The following is a 19277-nucleotide window of genomic DNA, read 5'->3' as shown; positions in this document are numbered from 1 at the left end:
TCATCTGAATTTCTAAAACCTTTGCGGGAAGTGGCTACCAACGACTATTCAAGTTAGTGTGTAGAACATATGAGACTGGCGACGTACCATTAGACTTTCGGAACAATGTGATCCACACAATTTCGAAGATAGCATGAGCTACTAATTGCGGACTATCATCTTAAAGACTCATGCATCAAAGTTGTTGACAAAGATGATAAGTGGAAGAATGGAAAATAAAACTGAGGATCTGTTCGATGACGGTCACTGTGTTTTTAGGAAAGGCAAAGGCATCAGATAGGTAGTCCTGACGTTGCCATCGATAATGGAAGCAAGACAAGTTCATAAGTTCTGTCGACCTGGAAAAAGCGTTCGACGCTGTGAAATGGTGTAACATTTCCGAAATCCTCAAAAAATAAGGATAAGCTATAGGAAAGGACAAGTAATGTGCCATAAGTACTAGAACCAAGAGTGAACAATAAGAGTGGAAGAGCAAGAACGAAGAGCTCGGATTAAAAAGGTTGTAAGATAGGGATGTAGTCCTTCGTCCCTGTTGTTGAATCTGTACACCGAACAAGAAGTGACGGAAATAAAATTTCAAGAGTGGGATTAAAATTGAAGACGAAAGGATATCAGTGACAAGATTCACTAATGGAATTGCTATCCTCGGTGAAAATGAAGAGGAATTACAGGTTCTGTTGAAGGGAATGAACGGTCTAATGCGTACAAGATACGGACTACGAGTGAACCGAAGAAAGAAGAAAGTAATGAGAAGGTAGCAGAAATGAAAACAGCGAGTAACTTTGTGTCAAAATTGGGGATCAAAAAATAGACGAAGGTAAGGAATTCTGCTACCTTAGAAGTAAAATAACCTGACGAAGCAAGGAGGACATAAAAAGCCAACTAGCACAGACTAAAATGGCAATCGTGGCAAAAAGAAGATTGCTGTTACCAAATATAGGCCTTAACTCGAGGAAGAAATTTCGAATAATGTACGTTTGATGCACAGTATTGTATGACAATGTATTATGTACTGTAGAAAAACGGAAACAGAATGGAATGGAAGCATTTTATATGTGGTTCTAGATAAGAATACTGAAAATTTTGTGGACTGATAATGACAGGGATGAGGAGGTTCTTTGCAGAATCATAGAAGAAAGGAACGTATGGAAAACTCTAACAAGAAGAAGGGACAGCATGATAGGACTTGTGTTAAGACGTCATGGAATAACTTCCATTGTACCAGAGGGAGCTGTAGAGGATGAAAACTGTAGAGGAAGACAGAGATTGGAATATATCCAACAAATAATTGAGGACGTAGGTTGCAAGTGCTACTCCAAGATGATGAGGTTCGCACAGGAGAGGAATTTGTGACAAGCCGCATCAAACTAATCTGGTGACTTAAAAAAAAAAAAGGTCACGTTAATGTTGTGTAACTCATATGTCCTTAGTAGGGGCCACAGTCCGCAGAGAAAAAGAGTCCATAAGTTTTAACACATATGCCATATCCTGATGAAGTCACTCATTGTAATTAGATCCCGTAGAGGCAGCAGATTGTTGTGATTCAGTTCGCTCCTTTCCACCCACTGATCCAAGAAGCGCGAGAAATTTTGTATGTGATCACGACTTGACGGGCCAGTGAAGGTGTGATATAGCGCCCGAGTGGTATACTAGGAGTGTGTAGTGTGTGTGTGCGTGTGTGTGTGTGTGTGTGTGTGTGTGTGTGTGTGCGCGAGAGCGCGCAGCCATTGCAGCACAGCTGTCGCCATCTTGGAAGAAGGAACCAGTCTGCTCTTTTAAGGGGGTGGCAAATATTGTTTTCCATTGAACTTATATTGCAGGTTTGAAATGTTTCCAATTTTAACTCCCCTCGACAATATAACTCAGGAGCTGTTATTTTTATGACTGTTTTTTTTTGCGATGAATACATGGCCAAAGCGTGTATCTGTGGGAAAGATTGAAAGGGGTGGGGGAGGGGGTGTCATAGAGATAGAAGGAAGAGAGGTAGCCAAAACAGGAAGATAGAAACATAAATGAAAACGGAAAACAGTCACCACATGCGGAAGGAAAGTGCACGCACGAACCTCATATGCCGCATTTTAAGCCAAGTGCTTTAAGTGGCATGTTCTTGTGCCCACTTATAACCTCAACTCTGATGCTACTGGAGCTGCTTTCGCTAGCAACAACCCTTTTATTTGTTTAGGCTCATTTCCATACGAGTTCCCTTCACTTCCAGCTGGAAAAGAGTAGAGATTAACTTGTCGTGTAATTAGTTCATTTTCCTCTAATGATTTAGTTTCAAAGTTCATTTCGCACCCATAAAATGTGTCACGGTTGTCAGTAAACTGCAACAAATAGGTGAATATTAACAGCAAAAGTAAAAAGACGATTCAGAGTACGAGAACTTATGACTGTATATTTGACTAAAATGTAGGGCAGATGCGAGTGTATCGCCTCAAACGTCAAAACAAGACTAGCTAACGTATAAGAGGTATACATTGGAGGTATTTTATTTTAGGTCCTACAGAAGGATGTTCAAAATTAAACGGCTAGTTAAATGTCTCAGAAAGAACACATGAGGGAAGATGTTTATGGAAAAAAAATGCAAGGAAAATTTACTTAGCAACCCAAGCAGCAATAGAGAGAAATATCTTTACGAGAACGAAATGGATTTAAAAAAAAAAAAAAAAAAAAAAAAGCTTACGAGGATTGTGGTTGCAGTAGATGTAAAGATGTGGTAAAATTGATTCTAGAGCTCGTCTTTTTTAACGAAACTCTGCTTTCCTTTGTACCATAATAGTAATTCTTTATGCTTTATCTCTATGTTACTACATTGTAAGCTAATTCTGCATTATTAAAAACCACTGAAAACGTAAAAAGGCATTAATATATTAATAAACCCACGCTTCAAATATTTTACAAGAGCATGAATGTAATGAACTTCAGCATTCATCCCAATATGCCTGATTTATGCAGACTTCGATTCCACCGTGCGGTATCATAGATCGATATCATCCCCTACCAGCGATGTCACAAGTGTCAACGGAGACATATGTTTCAGACGGTCATCGACAGCTGGCACAGGTCAAAGATGAAGAGATAGAGTACGTACATGAAGACACTGAACGGGCAATCCAGTTCGAAAATCTTATAATCATGGGCGTTTGGAACATGCTTGTAGGGGAAAGAGTAGAAAAAAGGATAATGAATAAATCAGCATGCAGTTCAGTTGAAGAGGAATTGACATCCCTAAAAACGGCAGTCACAGAGTTTGGAAAGAAAAACATTGGCACAAGGAAGTAGTTGTGAAGAAACCAAGTGTAACAGAATAAATACTTCAGTTGGTAGAGGAAAGAAGGAACTACAAAAACGTTCAGGAAAATACAGGAATACAGAAATACGGGTCACTTAGGAATGAAGCAAGTACAAAGTGCAACGGTCTGGTCACTTAGGAATGAAGCAAGTACAAAGTGCAACGGTCTGCATGAGACATGTGAAGAAATAAAAAAAAGAAATAGACGTCAGCACTAACACACCGTATAAATAGTTGAAACAACCTCCGGTGAAATTACAAGCAAAAACGACAATAGTGAGAGCGCAATTGGAATTTCATTTTTAAATGCTGAGGAGAGAGTGGATGGGTGTAAAGATTACAATGAAGGCCTCTATGAGAGGTAGGATGTGTCTGATGTCGGGATAGAAGTCGACAGGGAATAGATGGGGGATCTAGTATTAGAATCAGAATTTAAGAGTTTTCGACGACTTAAGATCAAATAAGTCAGAAGAGATAGATAACATTCCATCGGGATTTATAAAATCATTGGACGAAGTGGCAGGAAAATGACTGTTCACGTTGATGTGTAGAATGTATCGGACTGGAGATATACCATCAGACTTTAGGAAAAGCTTCACCCACACAATTCCGAAGATAGCTAGAGCCAACAAGTTCAAGAATTTTCGCAGAATCAACTTAATAGTTCATGCACCCTAGTTGCTGACAAGGATCATATTCCAGGAACGGATATAAAAACTGAGGATCTGTTAGGTCACGATCAGTTTGGCTTTAGAAAAGACAAAGGCACCAGACAGACAGTTGTGATGTTGCGGCTGATAATGGAAGCAAGATTGGAGAAAGATCAAGCCCCGTTCTTAGGGTTTGCCGACTTGAAAAAATCGATCGATAATGTAAAATGGTGAAAGACGTTCTAAATTCTGAGAAAAGTAGGGGTAAACTATAGGGAAAGGCGACTCGTATATAAATAGTACATAAATATGTACAAGAACCAAGAGGAGACAATAAGAGCGGCAGATCAAAGACGAAGTGCTCGGATTAAAAGTGGTGTAGTCTTTCGCTCCTGCTGTTCAATCTATAAATCGAAGAAGCAATGACCGTGCTAGAAAAAAGTCTCAAGACAGGAATTAAAATCCAGGATGAAAGGACATCAGTACTAAGACTGGCTGATGACATTATTATCCTCCGTGGAAGTAAAATAAATGTAAATGTCGTGTGACTAGGGCCTCCCGTCGGGTAGACAGTCTGCCGGGTGCAAGTCTTTCTATTTGACGTCACTTCGGCTACTTGCGCAACAATGGGGATGAAATGATGATGATTAGGACAACACAGCACCCAGTCCCTGAGCGGAGAAAATCTCCGACCCAGCCGGGAATCTTACCCGGGCCCTTAGGATTGACATTCTGTAGCGCTGACCACTCAGCTACCGGGGTCGGACTCCGTGGAAGTGAAGGACAATTACAGAATCTGTTGAATGGAATGGTCTAATGAGTACAGAATACGGATTGAGAGTAAATTGGAAAAAGATGAGAACTAATGAGAAGTATCAGAAATGAGATTATGAGGTCGTGCGGGGTGTAATTTGTCCTTTTTCTTCTTAACTTTCCTCACTACATTGCCTCTATTTTGCGGTGAACTGTTCTGGGGTGGAGTACGCCTTACCACCAGGAGTGGAGATTTTGGCCGTTACACGGCTGTAAGTGGTCAAAATGTACCGCCACACTATGATCACACAATTGAATCTCTCCATTAACAGAAACCGAGCGGGGTAGCGCAGTGGTTAGACACTGGACTCGCATTCGGGAGGACGACGGTTCAATCCCGCGTCCGGCCATCCTGATTTAGGTTTTCCGTGATTTCCCTATATCGCTCCAGGCAAATGCCGGGATGGTTCCTTTGAAAGGGCACGGCCGACTTCCTTCCCCGTCCTTCCCTAATCCGATGAGTCCGATGACCTCGCTGTCTGGTCTCTTTCCCCAAACCAACCAACCAACTATTAACAGAAGAAGTCATTCGTATGGTGAGGTAAGAGCCTTCATACTGAGGTGCGAATTTCTTGGTCTTCCCTTTCTGCATAAAGGAAATACGAAGCAAAACTAGATCTCCATGTATGTACTGGGAGAGCGCAGTTTCTCTGTTACTTCGTTGATTCTGTTTGTAAGTGGCTTAAGAATCATTGTGCTTTACCTGCTTCCAAACAAAATATGGTATTCCATTTCAGTAACAATGATGTAACTATGAATACTAATTACTCCAGTATTAAATAAGTGCAAGATTTGCTAACATACTTCCGTCATTAACTGTAAGGACATTTCACCTATTTATATACATTTTTGAAATACTTTATCTGCAAGTTAGTAACTGGGCATACATTTGCACATGAACAAAGATAACGGAGTTCTATAATTACTGGTTACTGTAATTAGCACAGTTTTTAGGTAAATTAATTTCATTTATAAGTTCAAATTAACCAAAAGAATGTAACGGATAATAAAATGAAATTGGCTAAGCTCTGAGTCAATATTTGAGATTTTTAAATACTCTACCCGCCTCACAAAAATGTCACTATTGAAGGTATTTGCAAAACAAAATTGTGGGGAAGAAAACCGTACTAAAAAGAACGCATTCACCTTCTTTGTTACATTGTCATTGGAATGGTTACTCAGTCGTCTGTACTTCACTGAGTACATCAGGTGTCAGCACCGCCACCAGGTGATATTCAGTCTAGTGGTGGGCAGTGGTCGAAATGGTTTAGCCCTTCAGTGCATTTGTCAGTGCTATATCTTCCATCATATGTAAGAATCGTGGAAGAACATGACGAAAGATGAGTCAAGATATTTCATACCACCGAAAGTAATCTTAGTAGACTTAGATAACTTTTTCATGTCCTTAATCTTGAAAAATGAACATGGAATAAGTCTCAACCACACTGAAAATCAATTATAACAATACAAAAATATTATATTGGCTACTAATCGAAGGGAAATAGTACAAATTAAAAATATAAACATAAGAAATGATTAGTTTTTCTATTTAGGGTGGCCGAAAATAACGACTAGCTGAACAGCAAATGAAATAAACAGATATATTGTAAATCCCCATGGTGTCGGTAACATATAGCGTTTGTAAGTCTAGTTGCCTAATGCCGCCTCCACAATGGAGTTTTCACGCCTGCAAATGATTAAAACGACCCTACTACTGACAACCTGCACCTAGGGATTTCTATGAAACGAAATATAGTGTCGTGGTTTTTATTCACTTCAGTTTGGCACATCAAAACCAATCATTCCTTTCTGGATGCTACTAGAATGAATCACAACTTGGATACCGTAAGTGACTTATACTGCGAAACAATAAGAGAGCAAAAAATCTGTATAAATATGAAGTGCACTATGTCGGATTCTATATAATTTCGAGATTGGCAGGACATAAGTTTAACTTTCTTTAGACCCCATTTATCAGTCGGATGCAATGTTAGCTGATGCTGATTGAGAGTTATATATAGAATACCTACATCTTGACGCACTTTCAGAAAACATTTATTGTGTTTCCTTATCTGCCGAACCAGAGTGCGTATATCACCTGCTGAAGTACGGACAGCAGTTGTACTGCTCATTGGGGCGTTGGTCACCGTGCATATGATGCACGTGGCATACCTGTAGTTCTCTGCTTACACAATGGACGTAATATGTCGTCCAGAAATTCCAACAGCTGAAATTACCTCAGTCCAAGACAGAACACGATTCAAGGTTTGTGTTTACTTACTAGCCAGAAACAGAAATTTGACTCAATTATTTTCCATAAAGAAGCCCTTCAATGTGTCACAGTTCACGGAGAGGTAAGGAATCGTCACTCAAACAGAATAACAGCTCTGTTCACAGAGAAACGGCTTCACATGTCCCTTGTGCCGAAAGCAACACTTCTCAAAATCTAACCACCAAATTCTCCACTGTGGCTCTCGCTATCAAAGTCTCTAGGTCAGTTCCCAGAGGGAAATATCTTTGGTCGATGCTCACTCTCTCCTGGACACGTGGTGTCTACGTTTACTCTCAGGTGACGCATCCCAGCGGCCATTACAAAAATATACCTCTCACTAGATGGGTCATGAATCTGCCAGCCAACCACCTGAAGCTCATACTCCTTTCAGAGTATTTTCTGGAAGTCTCATTTCCCCTCCTACTTCCTTAGCACTCCGCCAAACAAATAAATGTCTCTGCTTTCCGGAGGGAAGCGTGGCCCGGAGCTTCCCGTGAGAAGATTCCTTAGAAGTGAGCTCACGACCATCATTTGGGACCCTGCACATCCCTTTGCACTAAAAGGATGTCTCTTCGCCTTGTTCCGCCCCGATGCTCGCCAGGTATGGTATTCTGAAATTTTTTTTTTCCGCCATAGCTCAGCGTACAGTCTTCACTGCTTATTCTTCTGAGGTTCTGCAGCCTCCAGCTTTGGAAACTGCCGTCTCATCACTCCGCTCTCTCTTAAGGCAGTAAATTTCCACCCCTGCAGAACACAACAACTCTCTTCCAAAAAAATGGTTCAGATTTCTCTGACCACTAGAACTTGGAACTACTTAAACCTAACTAACCTAAAGACATCACACACATCCATTCCCGAGGCGGCATTCGAACCTGCGACCGTAGCGGTCGCGCGGTTCCAGACTGAAGCGCCTAGAACCGCTCGGCCACCCCGGCCGGCAACTCTCTTCCCAGCCCTTGTTTAGCCGATAGTGGCACTTGAGGAACGTGTAAATGAGGATGCCTTTTCTGTCAGTGTTCATCTCTAATTAACTTCCAGATGCGCAGTACTACGGAAATTGTTGGTACGTTGAGCTAGCCACTATCAGCCAATAAATGATTAATAACCCGATTATGCATCATAAAGAGTAATTTTGTATAAATATAAATAGAAAAGAACTTACAGAATTGTAAATTTATACTGTCAAAATCTAGCCGCCTTCCGATGTAAAATATGGCGTCTAATGTTTTTAGTAAGCTAAAGAGCGTTTTCGAAACTAAATGTCCCATGTTTTGACATATGGGTGGAATACTTGCACTTTTTACGTACTAATAACTTAAGCAATGTTTGCTCAGAGATTGGTGGTTAGACATACCTCAGAGATTACTAGGATAGGCAACAAACAAATAGATCAGGAAACATATAGAGTGCAAGACGTAATTATGGCCACACTAAAAGTGAAGTGGGACTGGCCAGGAAATGTATGTAGGCAAAAGGATGTGTGGCGCAGGTTTTGAATGAAGTGAAGTTCAGCTGGGAATTGTGTGACCATTGGATTAAGGTAAATACCTTCTTCAGTAAAGAATAGATTACAACATGCGAGAGCATAAGAAAACTGCTGGTACCAGAAATGAAACAGTATTTCGCCTGGAAAGAAGAATAATAATTATACACTCAAACGGGCAACAATAACAAGAGAAGTAAATCTAAAACACATCCATATATTACCTGGATAAAATAATGTTGCGTGGCCCAGATATATTAACCAAGTGGGCTCCAGCTAAAAATGACAATTTGTCTTAGCCTATGATTAAGTGTACAAGCAAGCACGCTGAATTACTATGATAAACAAACGGCCCATTGAAAGATCTAAAATCTACTACCATTAGCCATTATCTGCCAGACCAGCTTCAAAAGACAAACACAACTACACTGAACTACGCCCGGTGGACTTGTGTCGAGGTCCGGTGAAACGGCCAATCTGTGGATGGTTTTTAGGCGGTTTTCCATCTGCCTCGGCGAATCCGGGCTGGTTCCCCTTATTCCGCCTCAGTTTCACTATGTCGGCTATTGCTGCGCAAACAAGTTTTCCACGTACGCGCGCGTACACCACCATTACTCTACCACGCAAACACAGGGGTTACACTCGTCCGGTGTGAGACGTTCCCTGGGGGGGCGGGGGGGTCCATCGGGGACCGAACCGTACAATAAACCTGGGTTCGGTGCGGGGCGACGGAGGGGTGAAGTGGACTGCAGTAGTCGTCGTGGGGTTGCGGACCACTGCGGCTGCGGCGGGGACGGAGCCTCTCCGACGTTTCTAGGTCCCTGGTTAACATACAATACAATACAATACACTGAACTAACTACAATGTAAACCATAAGAAAAGCAGTACAATACTCAATAACTTATCACTACTATATGGCCATAGAACCGTGGTCCCATCATGTATATAATTTCACAATCAAAATGCTACACTCTCTTACAGCACAGCCCTGTCATACAAATCTGCAGTCCACTTGAGAATATCCTTCATAGTCACAATAGACGAAAGCTGACTTCATCTATTTAGGCGCACATCGCCACACTGTAAACTCCCCACTTATTTTTTTAAGGGCTTCTCCACTCTTCAGCAGGGGACCTCCATTTCTTCTCATGCGCCAGCATTCGCGATCGTTGAAGTCTTCCTATATCAGCCTTTCTTCCTCATCATTCCAGTTATTCCCGCTCATATGTTATTCTTGGCGCTTCTTCCTTCCCGATGCCGTCCATTCATATCAGCGTACACTCCACTGAAAAGTAAAAATTTCATTTGGGAAAGTCCTGCAGGCTGTAGCTAAAGCCCAGGTCACAGCAATATCCTTTCTTGCAAGCAGCGCTAGACTTGAAAGTTTCGCTGGAGAGCTTCTGTGAGGTCTGGAAGATAGGAGGGATACTGGCGGAAGTAAATCTGTGAGGACAAATCCTGAGTCGCAGTTGGATAGCTCAGTTGGTAGAGCACTTATCACGAAAGGCAAAGGACCTGAATTCCAACAATCAAGTAGTTTGATTGAAGAATTCCTTTTGCCCATCTCTTGCTCCATTCGCCGTACATGGCAACACCATTGAAGAGCTCTTTTCTCAGTTGTTTGCACGATTTCTTGTTCAAAAGTCATTATCTCCCTGACTTGAATATTATGAAAAGGATACAGAGGAAATGCTGTCTCTGTCTGCGACTCAACATCTCCTTTACATGGTGGGTAGCAATCTATATTTTTCATAATGTTGTCATTAATCTATCCTGAGTTTTCCGTTGTTTGATCTCCCTAATTTTCTCATTTCTTCTCCCCTACATATCCTGGTTGACGTCTTTATTTCATCCATCTCTACTGCCAGTACTTCTCTCCTGTGGTCCATCGGTCTGTAGTTTCTGTTAGCATATTTTCAACCACTGTTTCCAGAATCCTCTTCTTTGTTTCTTGGATATCTCCCAGCTCCACTGACCTTCATTTAGCATCTTAATTGCTCCTCTTACATGCTGGATCCTACCTTCAATATCTGCTTCACAAGTTCCCGATGTGTGTATAATCGATCCTAGACAATTAAACTGCTGTACCCCTTCAACAGTTCCTTGTGGTAGCACTATACCTCTTCCATTTCCTCCCACTACTTGATATTCTGTTTTGCTCACATTTACTCTCCGTCTGCCCCGTTCAAAAGTTTCCATCAATTTCTTTATCCTAAACTTGACATACTCCCTACTTAGCACTATCAATAGTTGATCATCTGCAGATAATAATGATTAGGTAGTTCCATGCTGGGAAGGAATTCCCACATCTCCACAGGACTGATTGCATCGTTCCAATATAAACAGTATATATATTTTGATCAAGCTCAGTGACATACTGCAGCCCTGTCTAAGTCCCTTCGATGTTTGCAGTGGCTCAGTGAACTTTCTCCCTGCTTTAACTTCTCCAGACGTTGGTATATTCTCCGAATTAGGGATATTTCCTGTGTTTCGATATCTATCTACTCCAGTGCTTCCCATAATGCATTGATGGGCACGGAATCATACTCTTTGCCTAAATCCACAAATATACCGAAAGGAAGAAAAAAGAACACACCATGAAAGAATTATCCGAATGGGACGGAAATCGGTTGATTTGACGTACATGTACAGAGAAACAAATGATTCGGCCCAGAATCTCGTTGACTGGAGTAGAACTGGCTCCAGTGATAAGTCCCGCTTCGAACTGAGCCCCGATGACCAGTGAAGACATGTCTGCAGACGCCCTGGACAATGGTAGTATACCAACTTGACTGTTACACGTCATGCGACCTGACAACCACAGTTGATGGTCCGAGGTGCCAAATTCATTTCATAGCAGGACCCTTTGGTTGTCATCCTCGGTACCCGTTTTGTTTCCTTTCGTGGCAAGTCGTCCTGAACGTACATTTCAGAAAGATAATGCCAGCCCGGACAAGGCGAGAGTTTCTACTGTCTGTCTTCGTGGCTGCCAAATCCTTCTCCGGCCAGCAACGCCGCTACATCTCTTCCCAGTTGAGAACGTTCGGAGCATTATGGGCAGGGTTCTCGAACTAGATCGGGATCTAATGCACCAGTTGGACAGAATTTGGCTCGATATCCCTCAGGAGGACATCAACAACTCTCTCAATCAATGCAAGACGAATAATTACTTGCGTAAGAGTCAGAGGTATATCAAAGCATTATTGACATGCTCAATTTTTGAAGTTCTTTTTCTTGAATAAATCATCCAGTTTTTCTCAAAGTGTAATCATTTGTTTGTTTATACATGTACATCACATCTACCAATTTCCGTCACATTCGGATAATTCCTTCGTAATGTATCGTTCTTTTTGTCTTAGAGTGTAGTAAGTGTACTTCGTGATCCTTAGATTACCCTTTCTCAGTCACTTGGGCAAGGCTAAAAGTGTAATCCATACAAGATCGTCCAACACAGATACCTGCCTGGTGCTCTCGCATCTTTCCCTCAATCTTCTTCTGCAACTTGTTTTTACGTACAGCGCTAAAAAGACTGCTGATAGACGTCGTAACACTGAACATCCTGTAATTGCTTGGGTGCTTCTTATTCACTTATTTACTTAGTCTCACCACCTGAAGGGCCGATATTTCCACAATTGTATCTCAGGTCCTTCCAGTCTACTTGTCTTTCTATTTCTTGCCTTTTTCAGCATGTCTTTTACTTCCTCCTCTAGGGAAGGTTCAGTATTACCTAATGTACTGTTTTTGTTGTAGACTAATGTCACATGATCTTTACTTTTTTCTACGAGAAGTTATTCAGAGTGCGTTTTCCACTGTCAACATTCTCTAATGGCCTCATTGTCGCTGGGACAATCCTCCTCCCCCAGCCCTCCTCCAATGCTCAATACATACAGGCTGTATTGAGGGTGCGGGATTGCTAGCCATTTTTACCTTCCTTATCATCCTCCACGTCTCTAACGATCTCCTGTAGCCAAGAGAATTTTCTGTTTCTCCACGTACTCTTTCTCATGGCTCTTCCTTACACTTTTTGCTAATTTCTTAGCCCTCTTTTAATATACCTTGTATCTATTCCAGTACTTTTAATTCCCCGAGCTTAACTAGATGTGACATATTTTCTTCTTTTATTCAACCACCTCCAGCTAATCTGTGGTCATCCTTTTCGGTTTTTATTCCTCCATTCCCTTCCTAAAGTCTCCTCTGCTGTTTTCTTAATCGACGACTTCAGGAAAATCTAGTCATTCACTGCAACCAATCTTATACTTAATCTTTCCTGACACAAAATTTTAAAAAATTCTTCTTGTCATATACGTACCCTACATTTTTCATCCTCTATAGTTGTATGTCAAACATCCTCCTTGTCATTCTGCTTTATCTTGCTCTTAACCGGAAACGATTCTCTCCAGTCGTCGTTGGCCCCGTTCTTGCAGGATCTTTTTCCGGCCGCGGCGGTGTCGGAGATTTGATGTTTTACCGCAATCCTAATATTCACGGTACACTCGTGAAATGTTCCTACGGGAAAATCCCCACTTCATCGCTGCCTCGGAGATGCCGTGTCCCATCGCTCCTGCTCCGACTATAACACCACGTTCAAACTCACTTAAATCTTGCACCACATCTGCACACACAAGTCACCTAATTCCCGTTAATCCCGGGGAGGGGGCCGATGAGTTCCGACGCCACTTTCAATCACATCCCAGATGTTTTCAACCGGGTTCAGATCTGGTGTGTTAGAGGGCCAGAATATCAATTAGAACTAGCCACTGTGTTCCTGGAACCACTCCATCACAATTCTGGCCTTGTGACATGATATATGATCTTGCTGAAAAATACCACTGCTGTCGGGAAACGTGATCGTCAAGAAGGCGTCTGTATGTGGTCTGCAACGAGTGAGCGGTTCTGCTTGGCCACCATGGTGCATTGCACGAGCTGCACTGGACCCATGGGTGACCGCGTGAACGTTCCCCAGAGCATAATGGAGCCGACGCCAGCTTGTCTCCGTTCCGTACTACAGGTATCAAGGAGTTGTTTCCCTAGAACACGACAGATTTACGCCCTACAATCGGTGTATGATTGAAGAAGGTATTGGAAATCATCCGACCATGCAACGCTCTGCACATGCGCCAAGGTTCAGTGCAGATGGCCACGTCCCCATTTCAATAGTAGTTGCCGATGTCATGATGTTAACATTGACACATGCACGGGTCGTCGGCTGCTCAGGTTCATCGTTACGATTGTTCGATGCACCGTGCGTCCAGAGAGTACAATTGTACTCTTCCCAGCATTTAAGTCTTATGCTTCTTCGCCACAGTTCGCTGCCTGCCCTGTTTCACCAGTCTGCCCAGCGTAAGACGTCCGACATCTGTAATGACGGGTGGCCGCCCAAACCCGAGTGGTTTCACCACGGTTGAAGACACTCACCACAGCAATCTTCGACACGCGACAAATCGTGCAGCTTCCGAAATGCTCGTGCCGAATCTCTGGGGCGTGACAATCTGCCCTCAGTCAAACTCAGACAGGTCGCGCACTTTCCCCATTCTGCACACGTGCAGCACGCTCACTGGTACAACATTTACCGTGCGTGTGTCTCACTAGCAGTCATTCCTCGCCAGGTGACGCTGCTATTGCCTGGACGGGTTTACATCTTCAGTAGGTTGTTCTGGGTGATCAGTCTAAGTTGTACAGGTATTGGAGCGATGTTTAATATATTTCTGCTTCGCGGTTCTTTATTTTACATTTTTGTTGAGGAAATTGCGTTTTCTAGCGCTTTTTGATAAATCTGTTGTGTTTTCTTTACTTCTGCTGCAAAATAACTCTGTTTCAAGTTACAAATCAAATTTAAAACCTGAATTAAACATTGATAATTTCAGTTATAAATACTCTTTATTCTTAAGTAACAGACATGAGGATAACTATTGTAAGAGGTATGCGATGTACGCACTGCCTGCAACAGGCAAGACTTAGGAGAGTCTCTGTCCAGAGAGCAGTATGTAGTTAGTTGTCGCTAGTCGGCAGTAGTCGGCGGTAGTCTGCGTGAGTCGGCAGTAGTCAGCAGGAGTCTGCGCGTGTCTGCGCGTGTCGGCAGTCTGCTCTGGTCGGGACTCTGGAGGATGAGTATTATTGTAGAACGTAAAGAAGCAGCCTTGCGCGTATCTAATAATGTATGTTAACTGTCATCCAATTTCTTTCAAAAAATTCACCAATAATAATTTTTATAATATAAAGTAATTTTTTTCAAAAAAAAAAGGCATTTATTTCAATTTAAAGATTTTATTCAATGGATTATCTTTCCTTTCAAGAATCACAAAAAATATAGGCCAGCATTGCACGAAGCTGTGCCGAAAATTTTTTTAGGTAAGAGCAGATATATTCGCAGTTTTTGTTGAGGTAAGAATTTTTGCTTTTTTATTCAGAGTACACGGCCGTGGCGCAGCGTTCCTGTCGTCATAAAATTTACCAGGTTACTGAATTTTTTTATTATTTTAGGGTGTAGGAATTGAATTTTGTGGTTACATTAAACGTGAATGCATTTCTGCACAGAGATTATAAATGGGAGCCAATTTTGTTCAGAGGTTACATTCAACAATTAATAATATTTTAAATTCATTTAAAATATTTTTGTGGGGAGGTTAGACTTGGTTCATTTAATTAATTATTTTGTGGGGAGGTTACACATGTTTTTTTTAAATAATGCCTTTTTTTTACTTTATATTATAAAATTATTATTGGGGCATTTTTTGAAAGAAATTGGATGACAGTTAACATACATTATTAGATATGCGCAAGGCTGCTTCTTTACCTTCTACAACAATACTCATCCTCCAGAATCCCGACCAGAGCAAACTGCCGACACGCGCAGACATGCACAGACTCCTGCCGACTACTGCCGACTCACGCAGACTACCGCCGACTACTGCCGACTAGCGACAACTAACTACATACTGCTCTCTGGTCAGAGACTCTCCTAAGTCTTGCCTGTTGCAGGCAGCGCATACATCGCAAACCTCTTACACTATGTGGAACAAAAATGTTCTATAGGTTACCTTACCCTTTGTATACGGAAGCGCCAAAGAATCTGCTATAGTCATGCGTATTAAAATACAGACAGATGTAAACAAGCGCTCGGCAACGCCTATATGAGACACCAAGTGTCTGACGCTGTTGTTAGATCGGTTACTGCTGTTACAATGGAAGGTCATCAAGATTTAAGTGTGTTTGAACGTGGTGTTATAGTCGGAACACGAGCGATGGGACACTGCACCTCCGAGGTAGCGATGAAGCGGGGATTTCCTCTAACGATCATTTCACGAGTGTACCCGAATATCAGGAATCGGTAAAACATCAAATCTCCGACATCGCTGCGGCTGGGAAAAGATCCTACAAGAACGGAACCAACGACGACTGAAGAGAAGCGTTCAATGTAACAGAAGTGCAACCCTTCCGCAAATTGCTGCTGATTTCAATGCTGGGCCATCAACAAGTGTCAGTGCGCGAACCATTCAACGGAACATCATCAGTATGGGCTTTCGGAGCCAAAGGCCCACTCGTGTACCCTTGATGACTGCACGACACAAAGTTTTACAGCTCGCCTCGGCCCGTCAACACCGACATTCGACTGTTGATAACTGGAAACATGTTGCTGGTCGGACGAGTCTCGTTTCAAATTGCACCGAGCGGATGGACGTGTACGGGTATGGAGACAATCTCATGAATTCGTGGACCCTGCATGTCAACAGGGGACTGTTGAAGCTGGTGGAGGCTTTGTAATGGAGCGGCGCGTGTGCATTTCGAGTGATATCGGACCTGTACTACGTCTAGATACGACTCTGACAGGTGACACGTACGTAAGCATCCTGTCTGATCACCTGCATCCATTCATGTCCATTGTGCATTTCGACGCATTTGGGCAATTCCAGCAGGACAATGCGACACCCCACACATCCAGAATTGCTACAGAGTGGCTCCAGGAACACTCTTCTGAGTTTAAACGCTTACGTTGGCACACAAAACTCCCCAGACACGAAAATTATTGAGCATATCTGGAATGTCTTGCAACGTGCTGTTCAAGAGAGATCTCTTCTCCCTCGCACTCTTACTGATTTATGGACAACCCTGCATGATTCATGGTGTCAATTCCCCCCCCCCCCCCGGGCTTGAAACATGTCGTATCCATGCCACATCTTGTTCCGGCACTTCTGCATGCTCGCGAGGGTCAATTTTCGTTGACTCTTCAGCACATATCTTCTCTCGTTTTTTATATTATTTACCGCTTCCGATTTTTAGAGGCCTCTGATGAGACAGAGTAGGAATGCAACACACCTAACTTACAGTTAACGTGAGTACGACCTTAACTGTCGAAAGCTACTAGGAAAATAACAGTAGTCTATGCTTACTTATGGTAGTCTACAGCAGCCTACGGCAGTTTTACAACTGTAGAACAGACTGAGCGGCAGAGCCCGTACGTTGGCAGATGGGTGGTAACGGGGGCCTAGTTGGCAATGCTGACGGGTCGAGGTCGTGCAGCGCCAGACCGGGTCCGTGTGCAACGGACATGCGGATCACACGGCGACCCAGATGTCTCCTGTTGTTGGCACGTCTCACTAGAGCCACGCAAGGAGAGCGGACGCCACAGGCGATGCAGCGTGCTAGTGTGTCACTCGCAGTTGCTATTCAAGATCTGTGTCCTTCTGATCGCAAATATACGTCAGCCATTAGCTTACCTATCGTGTCTCAATCTAACACATACTGGAGCAGTAATTCCATTGTGGCGTAATAAAATACAGTACTGGCCATTAAAATTGCTACACGAAGAAGAAATGCAGATGATAAACGGTTATTCATTGGACACATATATTATACTAGAACTGACATGTGATTACATTTTCACGGAATTTGGGTGCATAGATCTTGAGAAATCAGTACACAGAACAAACACCTCTGGCCGTAATAACGGCCTTGATACGCCTGGGCATTGAGTCAAACAGAGCTTGGATGGCGTGTACAGGTACAGCTGCCCATGCAGCTTCAACACGATACCACAGTTCAGCAAGGGTAGTGACTGGCGTATTGTGACGAGCCAGATACTCGGCCATCATTGACCAGACGTTTTCAATTGGTGATAGATCTGGAGAATGTGCTGGCCAGGGCAGCAGTCGAACATTTTCTGTACCCAGAAAGACCCGTACAGGACCTGCAACATAAGGTTGTGCATTATCCTGCTGAAATGTAGGGTTTCGCAGGGATCGAATGAAGGGTAGAGCCACGGGTCGTAACACATCTGAAATGTAACATCCATTGTTCAAAGTGGGGTCAGTGCGAACAAGAGGTGACCGCGACGTGTAATCAATGGCACCTCATACCATGCCATCACGCCGGATGATGTGCCAGTATGGCGATGACGAATACACGCTTCCAATGCGCTTCACCGCAAACACGGATGCGACCATCATGATGCTGTAAACAGAACCTGGATTCATCCAAAAAAAGACGTTTTGCCATTCGTGCACCCAGGTCCGTCGTTGAGTACACCATCGCAGGCGTTACTGCCTGTGATGCAGCGTCAAGGGTAACCGCAGCCATGGTCTCCGAGCTGATAGTCCATGCTGAGTCCATGCTGCTGTAAAAGTCGTCGAACTGTTCGTGCAGATGGTTGTTGTCTTGCAAACGTCCCCATCTGTTGACTCATCGATCGAGACGTGGCTGCACGATCCGTTACAGCCATGCGGATAAGATGCCTGTCATCTCGACTGCTAGTAATACGAGGTCGTTGAGATCCAGCACGGCGTTCCGTATTACCCTACTGAACCCACCGATTCCATATTCTGCTAACAGTCATTGGATCTCGACCAACGCGAGCAGCAATGTCGCGATACGATAAACCGCAATCGCGATAGGCTAAAATCCGACCTTTATCAAAGTCCTAAATGTGACGGTACGCATTTGTCCTCCTTACACGTAGCATCACAACAACGTTTCACCAGGCAACGCCGTTCAACTGCTGTTTGTGTATGAGAAATCGGTTGGAAACTTTCCTCATGTTAGCACGTCGTAGGTGTCGCCAACGGCGCAAACCTTGTGTGAATGCTCTGGAAAGCTAATCATTTGCATATCACAGCATCTTCCTCCTGTCGGTTTAACTTCGCCTCTGTAGCACGTCATCTTCATGGTGTAGCAATTTCAATGGTCAGTAGTGTATTTACGAGACGTAAAAGCACAATGGTATCGACTACATTTTAATTACTGTAAAAAAACTCATTTTGAAACCTTTATATCGAGAGCAGTCTATTCTGGTTTTCACAGTTTCCATAATCTAGTCCATTTTTACAGTACACGAAGAGTGTTCAAAAATTAACCGGAATTTTGTACCTTCGTGTGTCATGTTAGTAGATTTTTTATGGGAATGAGGATGCACTGAACTATCGGGCATAATCTGATCTACATTAAAGGCTTTTTCCATTCAACTGATCGCTGCAGTTTCTCTAGTTTTGTTACCAGACAAGCTTAATGATGAGATGAATTAAATAAAAACTGTTGCAGTTAATAACGGTCATCATCCGTCGTTAGCTGAAAACGTCTTCAAAATTAAAACTGACGCTACAGAGATTACTTCAGGCGTCAGTGCTGTTTCTGGGAGTAACGAGTTTGAAACAAGTTTTTCGATTCCATTTTTAAGTCAATTTCTTATAGAATTCGTCGTCTTCTAGTTAAGAAATATGGGAGAAAAGTTGCCTTGTCTACTAACAATAATTTCCAGAGAAATTTTATTCTCAATC

Source organism: Schistocerca cancellata, chromosome 7 (assembly GCF_023864275.1).
Source record: "Schistocerca cancellata isolate TAMUIC-IGC-003103 chromosome 7, iqSchCanc2.1, whole genome shotgun sequence".
Classification (NCBI taxonomy): domain Eukaryota; kingdom Metazoa; phylum Arthropoda; class Insecta; order Orthoptera; family Acrididae; genus Schistocerca; species Schistocerca cancellata.
This window is presented reverse-complemented; position numbering follows the sequence as displayed.